This window comes from Periplaneta americana, chromosome 7, assembly GCF_040183065.1.
Source record: "Periplaneta americana isolate PAMFEO1 chromosome 7, P.americana_PAMFEO1_priV1, whole genome shotgun sequence".
In the NCBI taxonomy this organism is placed as follows: Eukaryota; Metazoa; Arthropoda; class Insecta; order Blattodea; family Blattidae; genus Periplaneta; species Periplaneta americana.
The window spans coordinates 167,932,696-167,946,287 of record NC_091123.1 but is presented as its reverse complement, the minus strand read 5'-3'; positions in this window follow the sequence as shown (position 1 = coordinate 167,946,287).

The window sequence follows — 13,592 nt, the reverse complement described above, 5'->3', positions numbered from 1 at the left end:
TTAGGTTAGGTTAGGTTAGGTTAGGTTAGGTTAGGTTAGGTTAGGTTAGGTTAGGTTAGGTTAGGTTAGGTTAGGTTAGGTTAGGTTAGGTTAGGTTAGGTTAGGTTAGGTTAGGTTAGGTTAGGTTAGGTTAGGTTAGGTTAGGTTAGGTTAGGTTAGGTTAGGTTAGGTTAGGTTAGGTTAGGTTAGGTTAGGTTAGGTTAGGTTAGGTTAGGTTAGGTTAGGTTAGGTTAGGTTAGGTTAGGTTAGGTTAGGTTAGGTTAGGTTAGGTTAGGTTAGGTTAGGTTAGGTTAGGTTAGGTTAGGTTAGGTTAGGTTAGGTTAGGTTAGGTTAGGTTAGGTTAGGTTAGGTTAGGTTAGGTTAGGTTAGGTTAGGTTAGGTTAGGTTAGGTTAGGTTAGGTTAGGTTAGGTTAGGTTAGGTTAGGTTAGGTTAGGTTAGGTTAGGTTAGGTTAGGTTAGGTTAGGTTAGGTTAGGTTAGGTTAGGTTAGGTTAGGTTAGGTTAGGTTAGGTTAGGTTAGGTTAGGTTAGGTTAGGTTAGGTTAGGTTAGGTTAGGTTAGGTTAGGTTAGGTTAGGTTAGGTTAGGTTAGGTTAGGTTAGGTTAGGTTAGGTTAGGTTAGGTTAGGTTAGGTTAGGTTAGGTTAGGTTAGGTTAGGTTAGGTTAGGTTAGGTTAGGTTAGGTTAGGTTAGGTTAGGTTAGGTTAGGTTAGGTTAGGTTAGGTTAGGTTAGGTTAGGTTAGGTTAGGTTAGGTTAGGTTAGGTTAGGTTAGGTTAGGTTAGGTTAGGTTAGGTTAGGTTAGGTTAGGTTAGGTTAGGTTAGGTTAGGTTAGGTTAGGTTAGGTTAGGTTAGGTTAGGTTAGGTTAGGTTAGGTTAGGTTAGGTTAGGTTAGGTTAGGTTAGGTTAGGTTAGGTTAGGTTAGGTTAGGTTAGGTTAGGTTAGGTTAGGTTAGGTTAGGTTAGGTTAGGTTAGGTTAGGTTAGGTTAGGTTAGGTTAGGTTAGGTTAGGTTAGGTTAGGTTAGGTTAGGTTAGGTTAGGTTAGGTTAGGTTAGGTTAGGTTAGGTTAGGTTAGGTTAGGTTAGGTTAGGTTAGGTTAGGTTAGGTTAGGTTAGGTTAGGTTAGGTTAGGTTAGGTTAGGTTAGGTTAGGTTAGGTTAGGTTAGGTTAGGTTAGGTTAGGTTAGGTTAGGTTAGGTTAGGTTAGGTTAGGTTAGGTTAGGTTAGGTTAGGTTAGGTTAGGTTAGGTTAGGTTAGGTTAGGTTAGGTTAGGTTAGGTTAGGTTAGGTTAGGTTAGGTTAGGTTAGGTTAGGTTAGGTTAGGTTAGGTTAGGTTAGGTTAGGTTAGGTTAGGTTAGGTTAGGTTAGGTTAGGTTAGGTTAGGTTAGGTTAGGTTAGGTTAGGTTAGGTTAGGTTAGGTTAGGTTAGGTTAGGTTAGGTTAGGTTAGGTTAGGTTAGGTTAGGTTAGGTTAGGTTAGGTTAGGTTAGGTTAGGTTAGGTTAGGTTAGGTTAGGTTAGGTTAGGTTAGGTTAGGTTAGGTTAGGTTAGGTTAGGTTAGGTTAGGTTAGGTTAGGTTAGGTTAGGTTAGGTTAGGTTAGGTTAGGTTAGGTTAGGTTAGGTTAGGTTAGGTTAGGTTAGGTTAGGTTAGGTTAGGTTAGGTTAGGTTAGGTTAGGTTAGGTTAGGTTAGGTTAGGTTAGGTTAGGTTAGGTTAGGTTAGGTTAGGTTAGGTTAGGTTAGGTTAGGTTAGGTTAGGTTAGGTTAGGTTAGGTTAGGTTAGGTTAGGTTAGGTTAGGTTAGGTTAGGTTAGGTTAGGTTAGGTTAGGTTAGGTTAGGTTAGGTTAGGTTAGGTTAGGTTAGGTTAGGTTAGGTTAGGTTAGGTTAGGTTAGGTTAGGTTAGGTTAGGTTAGGTTAGGTTAGGTTAGGTTAGGTTAGGTTAGGTTAGGTTAGGTTAGGTTAGGTTAGGTTAGGTTAGGTTAGGTTAGGTTAGGTTAGGTTAGGTTAGGTTAGGTTAGGTTAGGTTAGGTTAGGTTAGGTTAGGTTAGGTTAGGTTAGGTTAGGTTAGGTTAGGTTAGGTTAGGTTAGGTTAGGTTAGGTTAGGTTAGGTTAGGTTAGGTTAGGTTAGGTTAGGTTAGGTTAGGTTAGGTTAGGTTAGGTTAGGTTAGGTTAGGTTAGGTTAGGTTAGGTTAGGTTAGGTTAGGTTAGGTTAGGTTAGGTTAGGTTAGGTTAGGTTAGGTTAGGTTAGGTTAGGTTAGGTTAGGTTAGGTTAGGTTAGGTTAGGTTAGGTTAGGTTAGGTTAGGTTAGGTTAGGTTAGGTTAGGTTAGGTTAGGTTAGGTTAGGTTAGGTTAGGTTAGGTTAGGTTAGGTTAGGTTAGGTTAGGTTAGGTTAGGTTAGGTTAGGTTAGGTTAGGTTAGGTTAGGTTAGGTTAGGTTAGGTTAGGTTAGGTTAGGTTAGGTTAGGTTAGGTTAGGTTAGGTTAGGTTAGGTTAGGTTAGGTTAGGTTAGGTTAGGTTAGGTTAGGTTAGGTTAGGTTAGGTTAGGTTAGGTTAGGTTAGGTTAGGTTAGGTTAGGTTAGGTTAGGTTAGGTTAGGTTAGGTTAGGTTAGGTTAGGTTAGGTTAGGTTAGGTTAGGTTAGGTTAGGTTAGGTTAGGTTAGGTTAGGTTAGGTTAGGTTAGGTTAGGTTAGGTTAGGTTAGGTTAGGTTAGGTTAGGTTAGGTTAGGTTAGGTTAGGTTAGGTTAGGTTAGGTTAGGTTAGGTTAGGTTAGGTTAGGTTAGGTTAGGTTAGGTTAGGTTAGGTTAGGTTAGGTTAGGTTAGGTTAGGTTAGGTTAGGTTAGGTTAGGTTAGGTTAGGTTAGGTTAGGTTAGGTTAGGTTAGGTTAGGTTAGGTTAGGTTAGGTTAGGTTAGGTTAGGTTAGGTTAGGTTAGGTTAGGTTAGGTTAGGTTAGGTTAGGTTAGGTTAGGTTAGGTTAGGTTAGGTTAGGTTAGGTTAGGTTAGGTTAGGTTAGGTTAGGTTAGGTTAGGTTAGGTTAGGTTAGGTTAGGTTAGGTTAGGTTAGGTTAGGTTAGGTTAGGTTAGGTTAGGTTAGGTTAGGTTAGGTTAGGTTAGGTTAGGTTAGGTTAGGTTAGGTTAGGTTAGGTTAGGTTAGGTTAGGTTAGGTTAGGTTAGGTTAGGTTAGGTTAGGTTAGGTTAGGTTAGGTTAGGTTAGGTTAGGTTAGGTTAGGTTAGGTTAGGTTAGGTTAGGTTAGGTTAGGTTAGGTTAGGTTAGGTTAGGTTAGGTTAGGTTAGGTTAGGTTAGGTTAGGTTAGGTTAGGTTAGGTTAGGTTAGGTTAGGTTAGGTTAGGTTAGGTTAGGTTAGGTTAGGTTAGGTTAGGTTAGGTTAGGTTAGGTTAGGTTAGGTTAGGTTAGGTTAGGTTAGGTTAGGTTAGGTTAGGTTAGGTTAGGTTAGGTTAGGTTAGGTTAGGTTAGGTTAGGTTAGGTTAGGTTAGGTTAGGTTAGGTTAGGTTAGGTTAGGTTAGGTTAGGTTAGGTTAGGTTAGGTTAGGTTAGGTTAGGTTAGGTTAGGTTAGGTTAGGTTAGGTTAGGTTAGGTTAGGTTAGGTTAGGTTAGGTTAGGTTAGGTTAGGTTAGGTTAGGTTAGGTTAGGTTAGGTTAGGTTAGGTTAGGTTAGGTTAGGTTAGGTTAGGTTAGGTTAGGTTAGGTTAGGTTAGGTTAGGTTAGGTTAGGTTAGGTTAGGTTAGGTTAGGTTAGGTTAGGTTAGGTTAGGTTAGGTTAGGTTAGGTTAGGTTAGGTTAGGTTAGGTTAGGTTAGGTTAGGTTAGGTTAGGTTAGGTTAGGTTAGGTTAGGTTAGGTTAGGTTAGGTTAGGTTAGGTTAGGTTAGGTTAGGTTAGGTTAGGTTAGGTTAGGTTAGGTTAGGTTAGGTTAGGTTAGGTTAGGTTAGGTTAGGTTAGGTTAGGTTAGGTTAGGTTAGGTTAGGTTAGGTTAGGTTAGGTTAGGTTAGGTTAGGTTAGGTTAGGTTAGGTTAGGTTAGGTTAGGTTAGGTTAGGTTAGGTTAGGTTAGGTTAGGTTAGGTTAGGTTAGGTTAGGTTAGGTTAGGTTAGGTTAGGTTAGGTTAGGTTAGGTTAGGTTAGGTTAGGTTAGGTTAGGTTAGGTTAGGTTAGGTTAGGTTAGGTTAGGTTAGGTTAGGTTAGGTTAGGTTAGGTTAGGTTAGGTTAGGTTAGGTTAGGTTAGGTTAGGTTAGGTTAGGTTAGGTTAGGTTAGGTTAGGTTAGGTTAGGTTAGGTTAGGTTAGGTTAGGTTAGGTTAGGTTAGGTTAGGTTAGGTTAGGTTAGGTTAGGTTAGGTTAGGTTAGGTTAGGTTAGGTTAGGTTAGGTTAGGTTAGGTTAGGTTAGGTTAGGTTAGGTTAGGTTAGGTTAGGTTAGGTTAGGTTAGGTTAGGTTAGGTTAGGTTAGGTTAGGTTAGGTTAGGTTAGGTTAGGTTAGGTTAGGTTAGGTTAGGTTAGGTTAGGTTAGGTTAGGTTAGGTTAGGTTAGGTTAGGTTAGGTTAGGTTAGGTTAGGTTAGGTTAGGTTAGGTTAGGTTAGGTTAGGTTAGGTTAGGTTAGGTTAGGTTAGGTTAGGTTAGGTTAGGTTAGGTTAGGTTAGGTTAGGTTAGGTTAGGTTAGGTTAGGTTAGGTTAGGTTAGGTTAGGTTAGGTTAGGTTAGGTTAGGTTAGGTTAGGTTAGGTTAGGTTAGGTTAGGTTAGGTTAGGTTAGGTTAGGTTAGGTTAGGTTAGGTTAGGTTAGGTTAGGTTAGGTTAGGTTAGGTTAGGTTAGGTTAGGTTAGGTTAGGTTAGGTTAGGTTAGGTTAGGTTAGGTTAGGTTAGGTTAGGTTAGGTTAGGTTAGGTTAGGTTAGGTTAGGTTAGGTTAGGTTAGGTTAGGTTAGGTTAGGTTAGGTTAGGTTAGGTTAGGTTAGGTTAGGTTAGGTTAGGTTAGGTTAGGTTAGGTTAGGTTAGGTTAGGTTAGGTTAGGTTAGGTTAGGTTAGGTTAGGTTAGGTTAGGTTAGGTTAGGTTAGGTTAGGTTAGGTTAGGTTAGGTTAGGTTAGGTTAGGTTAGGTTAGGTTAGGTTAGGTTAGGTTAGGTTAGGTTAGGTTAGGTTAGGTTAGGTTAGGTTAGGTTAGGTTAGGTTAGGTTAGGTTAGGTTAGGTTAGGTTAGGTTAGGTTAGGTTAGGTTAGGTTAGGTTAGGTTAGGTTAGGTTAGGTTAGGTTAGGTTAGGTTAGGTTAGGTTAGGTTAGGTTAGGTTAGGTTAGGTTAGGTTAGGTTAGGTTAGGTTAGGTTAGGTTAGGTTAGGTTAGGTTAGGTTAGGTTAGGTTAGGTTAGGTTAGGTTAGGTTAGGTTAGGTTAGGTTAGGTTAGGTTAGGTTAGGTTAGGTTAGGTTAGGTTAGGTTAGGTTAGGTTAGGTTAGGTTAGGTTAGGTTAGGTTAGGTTAGGTTAGGTTAGGTTAGGTTAGGTTAGGTTAGGTTAGGTTAGGTTAGGTTAGGTTAGGTTAGGTTAGGTTAGGTTAGGTTAGGTTAGGTTAGGTTAGGTTAGGTTAGGTTAGGTTAGGTTAGGTTAGGTTAGGTTAGGTTAGGTTAGGTTAGGTTAGGTTAGGTTAGGTTAGGTTAGGTTAGGTTAGGTTAGGTTAGGTTAGGTTAGGTTAGGTTAGGTTAGGTTAGGTTAGGTTAGGTTAGGTTAGGTTAGGTTAGGTTAGGTTAGGTTAGGTTAGGTTAGGTTAGGTTAGGTTAGGTTAGGTTAGGTTAGGTTAGGTTAGGTTAGGTTAGGTTAGGTTAGGTTAGGTTAGGTTAGGTTAGGTTAGGTTAGGTTAGGTTAGGTTAGGTTAGGTTAGGTTAGGTTAGGTTAGGTTAGGTTAGGTTAGGTTAGGTTAGGTTAGGTTAGGTTAGGTTAGGTTAGGTTAGGTTAGGTTAGGTTAGGTTAGGTTAGGTTAGGTTAGGTTAGGTTAGGTTAGGTTAGGTTAGGTTAGGTTAGGTTAGGTTAGGTTAGGTTAGGTTAGGTTAGGTTAGGTTAGGTTAGGTTAGGTTAGGTTAGGTTAGGTTAGGTTAGGTTAGGTTAGGTTAGGTTAGGTTAGGTTAGGTTAGGTTAGGTTAGGTTAGGTTAGGTTAGGTTAGGTTAGGTTAGGTTAGGTTAGGTTAGGTTAGGTTAGGTTAGGTTAGGTTAGGTTAGGTTAGGTTAGGTTAGGTTAGGTTAGGTTAGGTTAGGTTAGGTTAGGTTAGGTTAGGTTAGGTTAGGTTAGGTTAGGTTAGGTTAGGTTAGGTTAGGTTAGGTTAGGTTAGGTTAGGTTAGGTTAGGTTAGGTTAGGTTAGGTTAGGTTAGGTTAGGTTAGGTTAGGTTAGGTTAGGTTAGGTTAGGTTAGGTTAGGTTAGGTTAGGTTAGGTTAGGTTAGGTTAGGTTAGGTTAGGTTAGGTTAGGTTAGGTTAGGTTAGGTTAGGTTAGGTTAGGTTAGGTTAGGTTAGGTTAGGTTAGGTTAGGTTAGGTTAGGTTAGGTTAGGTTAGGTTAGGTTAGGTTAGGTTAGGTTAGGTTAGGTTAGGTTAGGTTAGGTTAGGTTAGGTTAGGTTAGGTTAGGTTAGGTTAGGTTAGGTTAGGTTAGGTTAGGTTAGGTTAGGTTAGGTTAGGTTAGGTTAGGTTAGGTTAGGTTAGGTTAGGTTAGGTTAGGTTAGGTTAGGTTAGGTTAGGTTAGGTTAGGTTAGGTTAGGTTAGGTTAGGTTAGGTTAGGTTAGGTTAGGTTAGGTTAGGTTAGGTTAGGTTAGGTTAGGTTAGGTTAGGTTAGGTTAGGTTAGGTTAGGTTAGGTTAGGTTAGGTTAGGTTAGGTTAGGTTAGGTTAGGTTAGGTTAGGTTAGGTTAGGTTAGGTTAGGTTAGGTTAGGTTAGGTTAGGTTAGGTTAGGTTAGGTTAGGTTAGGTTAGGTTAGGTTAGGTTAGGTTAGGTTAGGTTAGGTTAGGTTAGGTTAGGTTAGGTTAGGTTAGGTTAGGTTAGGTTAGGTTAGGTTAGGTTAGGTTAGGTTAGGTTAGGTTAGGTTAGGTTAGGTTAGGTTAGGTTAGGTTAGGTTAGGTTAGGTTAGGTTAGGTTAGGTTAGGTTAGGTTAGGTTAGGTTAGGTTAGGTTAGGTTAGGTTAGGTTAGGTTAGGTTAGGTTAGGTTAGGTTAGGTTAGGTTAGGTTAGGTTAGGTTAGGTTAGGTTAGGTTAGGTTAGGTTAGGTTAGGTTAGGTTAGGTTAGGTTAGGTTAGGTTAGGTTAGGTTAGGTTAGGTTAGGTTAGGTTAGGTTAGGTTAGGTTAGGTTAGGTTAGGTTAGGTTAGGTTAGGTTAGGTTAGGTTAGGTTAGGTTAGGTTAGGTTAGGTTAGGTTAGGTTAGGTTAGGTTAGGTTAGGTTAGGTTAGGTTAGGTTAGGTTAGGTTAGGTTAGGTTAGGTTAGGTTAGGTTAGGTTAGGTTAGGTTAGGTTAGGTTAGGTTAGGTTAGGTTAGGTTAGGTTAGGTTAGGTTAGGTTAGGTTAGGTTAGGTTAGGTTAGGTTAGGTTAGGTTAGGTTAGGTTAGGTTAGGTTAGGTTAGGTTAGGTTAGGTTAGGTTAGGTTAGGTTAGGTTAGGTTAGGTTAGGTTAGGTTAGGTTAGGTTAGGTTAGGTTAGGTTAGGTTAGGTTAGGTTAGGTTAGGTTAGGTTAGGTTAGGTTAGGTTAGGTTAGGTTAGGTTAGGTTAGGTTAGGTTAGGTTAGGTTAGGTTAGGTTAGGTTAGGTTAGGTTAGGTTAGGTTAGGTTAGGTTAGGTTAGGTTAGGTTAGGTTAGGTTAGGTTAGGTTAGGTTAGGTTAGGTTAGGTTAGGTTAGGTTAGGTTAGGTTAGGTTAGGTTAGGTTAGGTTAGGTTAGGTTAGGTTAGGTTAGGTTAGGTTAGGTTAGGTTAGGTTAGGTTAGGTTAGGTTAGGTTAGGTTAGGTTAGGTTAGGTTAGGTTAGGTTAGGTTAGGTTAGGTTAGGTTAGGTTAGGTTAGGTTAGGTTAGGTTAGGTTAGGTTAGGTTAGGTTAGGTTAGGTTAGGTTAGGTTAGGTTAGGTTAGGTTAGGTTAGGTTAGGTTAGGTTAGGTTAGGTTAGGTTAGGTTAGGTTAGGTTAGGTTAGGTTAGGTTAGGTTAGGTTAGGTTAGGTTAGGTTAGGTTAGGTTAGGTTAGGTTAGGTTAGGTTAGGTTAGGTTAGGTTAGGTTAGGTTAGGTTAGGTTAGGTTAGGTTAGGTTAGGTTAGGTTAGGTTAGGTTAGGTTAGGTTAGGTTAGGTTAGGTTAGGTTAGGTTAGGTTAGGTTAGGTTAGGTTAGGTTAGGTTAGGTTAGGTTAGGTTAGGTTAGGTTAGGTTAGGTTAGGTTAGGTTAGGTTAGGTTAGGTTAGGTTAGGTTAGGTTAGGTTAGGTTAGGTTATGGTTAGGTTAGGTTAGGTTAGGTTAGGTTAGGTTAGGTTAGGTTAGGTTAGGTTAGGTTAGGTTAGGTTAGGTTAGGTTAGGTTAGGTTAGGTTAGGTTAGGTTAGGTTAGGTTAGGTTAGGTTAGGTTAGGTTAGGTTAGGTTAGGTTAGGTTAGGTTAGGTTAGGTTAGGTTAGGTTAGGTTAGGTTAGGTTAGGTTAGGTTAGGTTAGGTTAGGTTAGGTTAGGTTAGGTTAGGTTAGGTTAGGTTAGGTTAGGTTAGGTTAGGTTAGGTTAGGTTAGGTTAGGTTAGGTTAGGTTAGGTTAGGTTAGGTTAGGTTAGGTTAGGTTAGGTTAGGTTAGGTTAGGTTAGGTTAGGTTAGGTTAGGTTAGGTTAGGTTAGGTTAGGTTAGGTTAGGTTAGGTTAGGTTAGGTTAGGTTAGGTTAGGTTAGGTTAGGTTAGGTTAGGTTAGGTTAGGTTAGGTTAGGTTAGGTTAGGTTAGGTTAGGTTAGGTTAGGTTAGGTTAGGTTAGGTTAGGTTAGGTTAGGTTAGGTTAGGTTAGGTTAGGTTAGGTTAGGTTAGGTTAGGTTAGGTTAGGTTAGGTTAGGTTAGGTTAGGTTAGGTTAGGTTAGGTTAGGTTAGGTTAGGTTAGGTTAGGTTAGGTTAGGTTAGGTTAGGTTAGGTTAGGTTAGGTTAGGTTAGGTTAGGTTAGGTTAGGTTAGGTTAGGTTAGGTTAGGTTAGGTTAGGTTAGGTTAGGTTAGGTTAGGTTAGGTTAGGTTAGGTTAGGTTAGGTTAGGTTAGGTTAGGTTAGGTTAGGTTAGGTTAGGTTAGGTTAGGTTAGGTTAGGTTAGGTTAGGTTAGGTTAGGTTAGGTTAGGTTAGGTTAGGTTAGGTTAGGTTAGGTTAGGTTAGGTTAGGTTAGGTTAGGTTAGGTTAGGTTAGGTTAGGTTAGGTTAGGTTAGGTTAGGTTAGGTTAGGTTAGGTTAGGTTAGGTTAGGTTAGGTTAGGTTAGGTTAGGTTAGGTTAGGTTAGGTTAGGTTAGGTTAGGTTAGGTTAGGTTAGGTTAGGTTAGGTTAGGTTAGGTTAGGTTAGGTTAGGTTAGGTTAGGTTAGGTTAGGTTAGGTTAGGTTAGGTTAGGTTAGGTTAGGTTAGGTTAGGTTAGGTTAGGTTAGGTTAGGTTAGGTTAGGTTAGGTTAGGTTAGGTTAGGTTAGGTTAGGTTAGGTTAGGTTAGGTTAGGTTAGGTTAGGTTAGGTTAGGTTAGGTTAGGTTAGGTTAGGTTAGGTTAGGTTAGGTTAGGTTAGGTTAGGTTAGGTTAGGTTAGGTTAGGTTAGGTTAGGTTAGGTTAGGTTAGGTTAGGTTAGGTTAGGTTAGGTTAGGTTAGGTTAGGTTAGGTTAGGTTAGGTTAGGTTAGGTTAGGTTAGGTTAGGTTAGGTTAGGTTAGGTTAGGTTAGGTTAGGTTAGGTTAGGTTAGGTTAGGTTAGGTTAGGTTAGGTTAGGTTAGGTTAGGTTAGGTTAGGTTAGGTTAGGTTAGGTTAGGTTAGGTTAGGTTAGGTTAGGTTAGGTTAGGTTAGGTTAGGTTAGGTTAGGTTAGGTTAGGTTAGGTTAGGTTAGGTTAGGTTAGGTTAGGTTAGGTTAGGTTAGGTTAGGTTAGGTTAGGTTAGGTTAGGTTAGGTTAGGTTAGGTTAGGTTAGGTTAGGTTAGGTTAGGTTAGGTTAGGTTAGGTTAGGTTAGGTTAGGTTAGGTTAGGTTAGGTTAGGTTAGGTTAGGTTAGGTTAGGTTAGGTTAGGTTAGGTTAGGTTAGGTTAGGTTAGGTTAGGTTAGGTTAGGTTAGGTTAGGTTAGGTTAGGTTAGGTTAGGTTAGGTTAGGTTAGGTTAGGTTAGGTTAGGTTAGGTTAGGTTAGGTTAGGTTAGGTTAGGTTAGGTTAGGTTAGGTTAGGTTAGGTTAGGTTAGGTTAGGTTAGGTTAGGTTAGGTTAGGTTAGGTTAGGTTAGGTTAGGTTAGGTTAGGTTAGGTTAGGTTAGGTTAGGTTAGGTTAGGTTAGGTTAGGTTAGGTTAGGTTAGGTTAGGTTAGGTTAGGTTAGGTTAGGTTAGGTTAGGTTAGGTTAGGTTAGGTTAGGTTAGGTTAGGTTAGGTTAGGTTAGGTTAGGTTAGGTTAGGTTAGGTTAGGTTAGGTTAGGTTAGGTTAGGTTAGGTTAGGTTAGGTTAGGTTAGGTTAGGTTAGGTTAGGTTAGGTTAGGTTAGGTTAGGTTAGGTTAGGTTAGGTTAGGTTAGGTTAGGTTAGGTTAGGTTAGGTTAGGTTAGGTTAGGTTAGGTTAGGTTAGGTTAGGTTAGGTTAGGTTAGGTTAGGTTAGGTTAGGTTAGGTTAGGTTAGGTTAGGTTAGGTTAGGTTAGGTTAGGTTAGGTTAGGTTAGGTTAGGTTAGGTTAGGTTAGGTTAGGTTAGGTTAGGTTAGGTTAGGTTAGGTTAGGTTAGGTTAGGTTAGGTTAGGTTAGGTTAGGTTAGGTTAGGTTAGGTTAGGTTAGGTTAGGTTAGGTTAGGTTAGGTTAGGTTAGGTTAGGTTAGGTTAGGTTAGGTTAGGTTAGGTTAGGTTAGGTTAGGTTAGGTTAGGTTAGGTTAGGTTAGGTTAGGTTAGGTTAGGTTAGGTTAGGTTAGGTTAGGTTAGGTTAGGTTAGGTTAGGTTAGGTTAGGTTAGGTTAGGTTAGGTTAGGTTAGGTTAGGTTAGGTTAGGTTAGGTTAGGTTAGGTTAGGTTAGGTTAGGTTAGGTTAGGTTAGGTTAGGTTAGGTTAGGTTAGGTTAGGTTAGGTTAGGTTAGGTTAGGTTAGGTTAGGTTAGGTTAGGTTAGGTTAGGTTAGGTTAGGTTAGGTTAGGTTAGGTTAGGTTAGGTTAGGTTAGGTTAGGTTAGGTTAGGTTAGGTTAGGTTAGGTTAGGTTAGGTTAGGTTAGGTTAGGTTAGGTTAGGTTAGGTTAGGTTAGGTTAGGTTAGGTTAGGTTAGGTTAGGTTAGGTTAGGTTAGGTTAGGTTAGGTTAGGTTAGGTTAGGTTAGGTTAGGTTAGGTTAGGTTAGGTTAGGTTAGGTTAGGTTAGGTTAGGTTAGGTTAGGTTAGGTTAGGTTAGGTTAGGTTAGGTTAGGTTAGGTTAGGTTAGGTTAGGTTAGGTTAGGTTAGGTTAGGTTAGGTTAGGTTAGGTTAGGTTAGGTTAGGTTAGGTTAGGTTAGGTTAGGTTAGGTTAGGTTAGGTTAGGTTAGGTTAGGTTAGGTTAGGTTAGGTTAGGTTAGGTTAGGTTAGGTTAGGTTAGGTTAGGTTAGGTTAGGTTAGGTTAGGTTAGGTTAGGTTAGGTTAGGTTAGGTTAGGTTAGGTTAGGTTAGGTTAGGTTAGGTTAGGTTAGGTTAGGTTAGGTTAGGTTAGGTTAGGTTAGGTTAGGTTAGGTTAGGTTAGGTTAGGTTAGGTTAGGTTAGGTTAGGTTAGGTTAGGTTAGGTTAGGTTAGGTTAGGTTAGGTTAGGTTAGGTTAGGTTAGGTTAGGTTAGGTTAGGTTAGGTTAGGTTAGGTTAGGTTAGGTTAGGTTAGGTTAGGTTAGGTTAGGTTAGGTTAGGTTAGGTTAGGTTAGGTTAGGTTAGGTTAGGTTAGGTTAGGTTAGGTTAGGTTAGGTTAGGTTAGGTTAGGTTAGGTTAGGTTAGGTTAGGTTAGGTTAGGTTAGGTTAGGTTAGGTTAGGTTAGGTTAGGTTAGGTTAGGTTAGGTTAGGTTAGGTTAGGTTAGGTTAGGTTAGGTTAGGTTAGGTTAGGTTAGGTTAGGTTAGGTTAGGTTAGGTTAGGTTAGGTTAGGTTAGGTTAGGTTAGGTTAGGTTAGGTTAGGTTAGGTTAGGTTAGGTTAGGTTAGGTTAGGTTAGGTTAGGTTAGGTTAGGTTAGGTTAGGTTAGGTTAGGTTAGGTTAGGTTAGGTTAGGTTAGGTTAGGTTAGGTTAGGTTAGGTTAGGTTAGGTTAGGTTAGGTTAGGTTAGGTTAGGTTAGGTTAGGTTAGGTTAGGTTAGGTTAGGTTAGGTTAGGTTAGGTTAGGTTAGGTTAGGTTAGGTTAGGTTAGGTTAGGTTAGGTTAGGTTAGGTTAGGTTAGGTTAGGTTAGGTTAGGTTAGGTTAGGTTAGGTTAGGTTAGGTTAGGTTAGGTTAGGTTAGGTTAGGTTAGGTTAGGTTAGGTTAGGTTAGGTTAGGTTAGGTTAGGTTAGGTTAGGTTAGGTTAGGTTAGGTTAGGTTAGGTTAGGTTAGGTTAGGTTAGGTTAGGTTAGGTTAGGTTAGGTTAGGTTAGGTTAGGTTAGGTTAGGTTAGGTTAGGTTAGGTTAGGTTAGGTTAGGTTAGGTTAGGTTAGGTTAGGTTAGGTTAGGTTAGGTTAGGTTAGGTTAGGTTAGGTTAGGTTAGGTTAGGTTAGGTTAGGTTAGGTTAGGTTAGGTTAGGTTAGGTTAGGTTAGGTTAGGTTAGGTTAGGTTAGGTTAGGTTAGGTTAGGTTAGGTTAGGTTAGGTTAGGTTAGGTTAGGTTAGGTTAGGTTAGGTTAGGTTAGGTTAGGTTAGGTTAGGTTAGGTTAGGTTAGGTTAGGTTAGGTTAGGTTAGGTTAGGTTAGGTTAGGTTAGGTTAGGTTAGGTTAGGTTAGGTTAGGTTAGGTTAGGTTAGGTTAGGTTAGGTTAGGTTAGGTTAGGTTAGGTTAGGTTAGGTTAGGTTAGGTTAGGTTAGGTTAGGTTAGGTTAGGTTAGGTTAGGTTAGGTTAGGTTAGGTTAGGTTAGGTTAGGTTAGGTTAGGTTAGGTTAGGTTAGGTTAGGTTAGGTTAGGTTAGGTTAGGTTAGGTTAGGTTAGGTTAGGTTAGGTTAGGTTAGGTTAGGTTAGGTTAGGTTAGGTTAGGTTAGGTTAGGTTAGGTTAGGTTAGGTTAGGTTAGGTTAGGTTAGGTTAGGTTAGGTTAGGTTAGGTTAGGTTAGGTTAGGTTAGGTTAGGTTAGGTTAGGTTAGGTTAGGTTAGGTTAGGTTAGGTTAGGTTAGGTTAGGTTAGGTTAGGTTAGGTTAGGTTAGGTTAGGTTAGGTTAGGTTAGGTTAGGTTAGGTTAGGTTAGGTTAGGTTAGGTTAGGTTAGGTTAGGTTAGGTTAGGTTAGGTTAGGTTAGGTTAGGTTAGGTTAGGTTAGGTTAGGTTAGGTTAGGTTAGGTTAGGTTAGGTTAGGTTAGGTTAGGTTAGGTTAGGT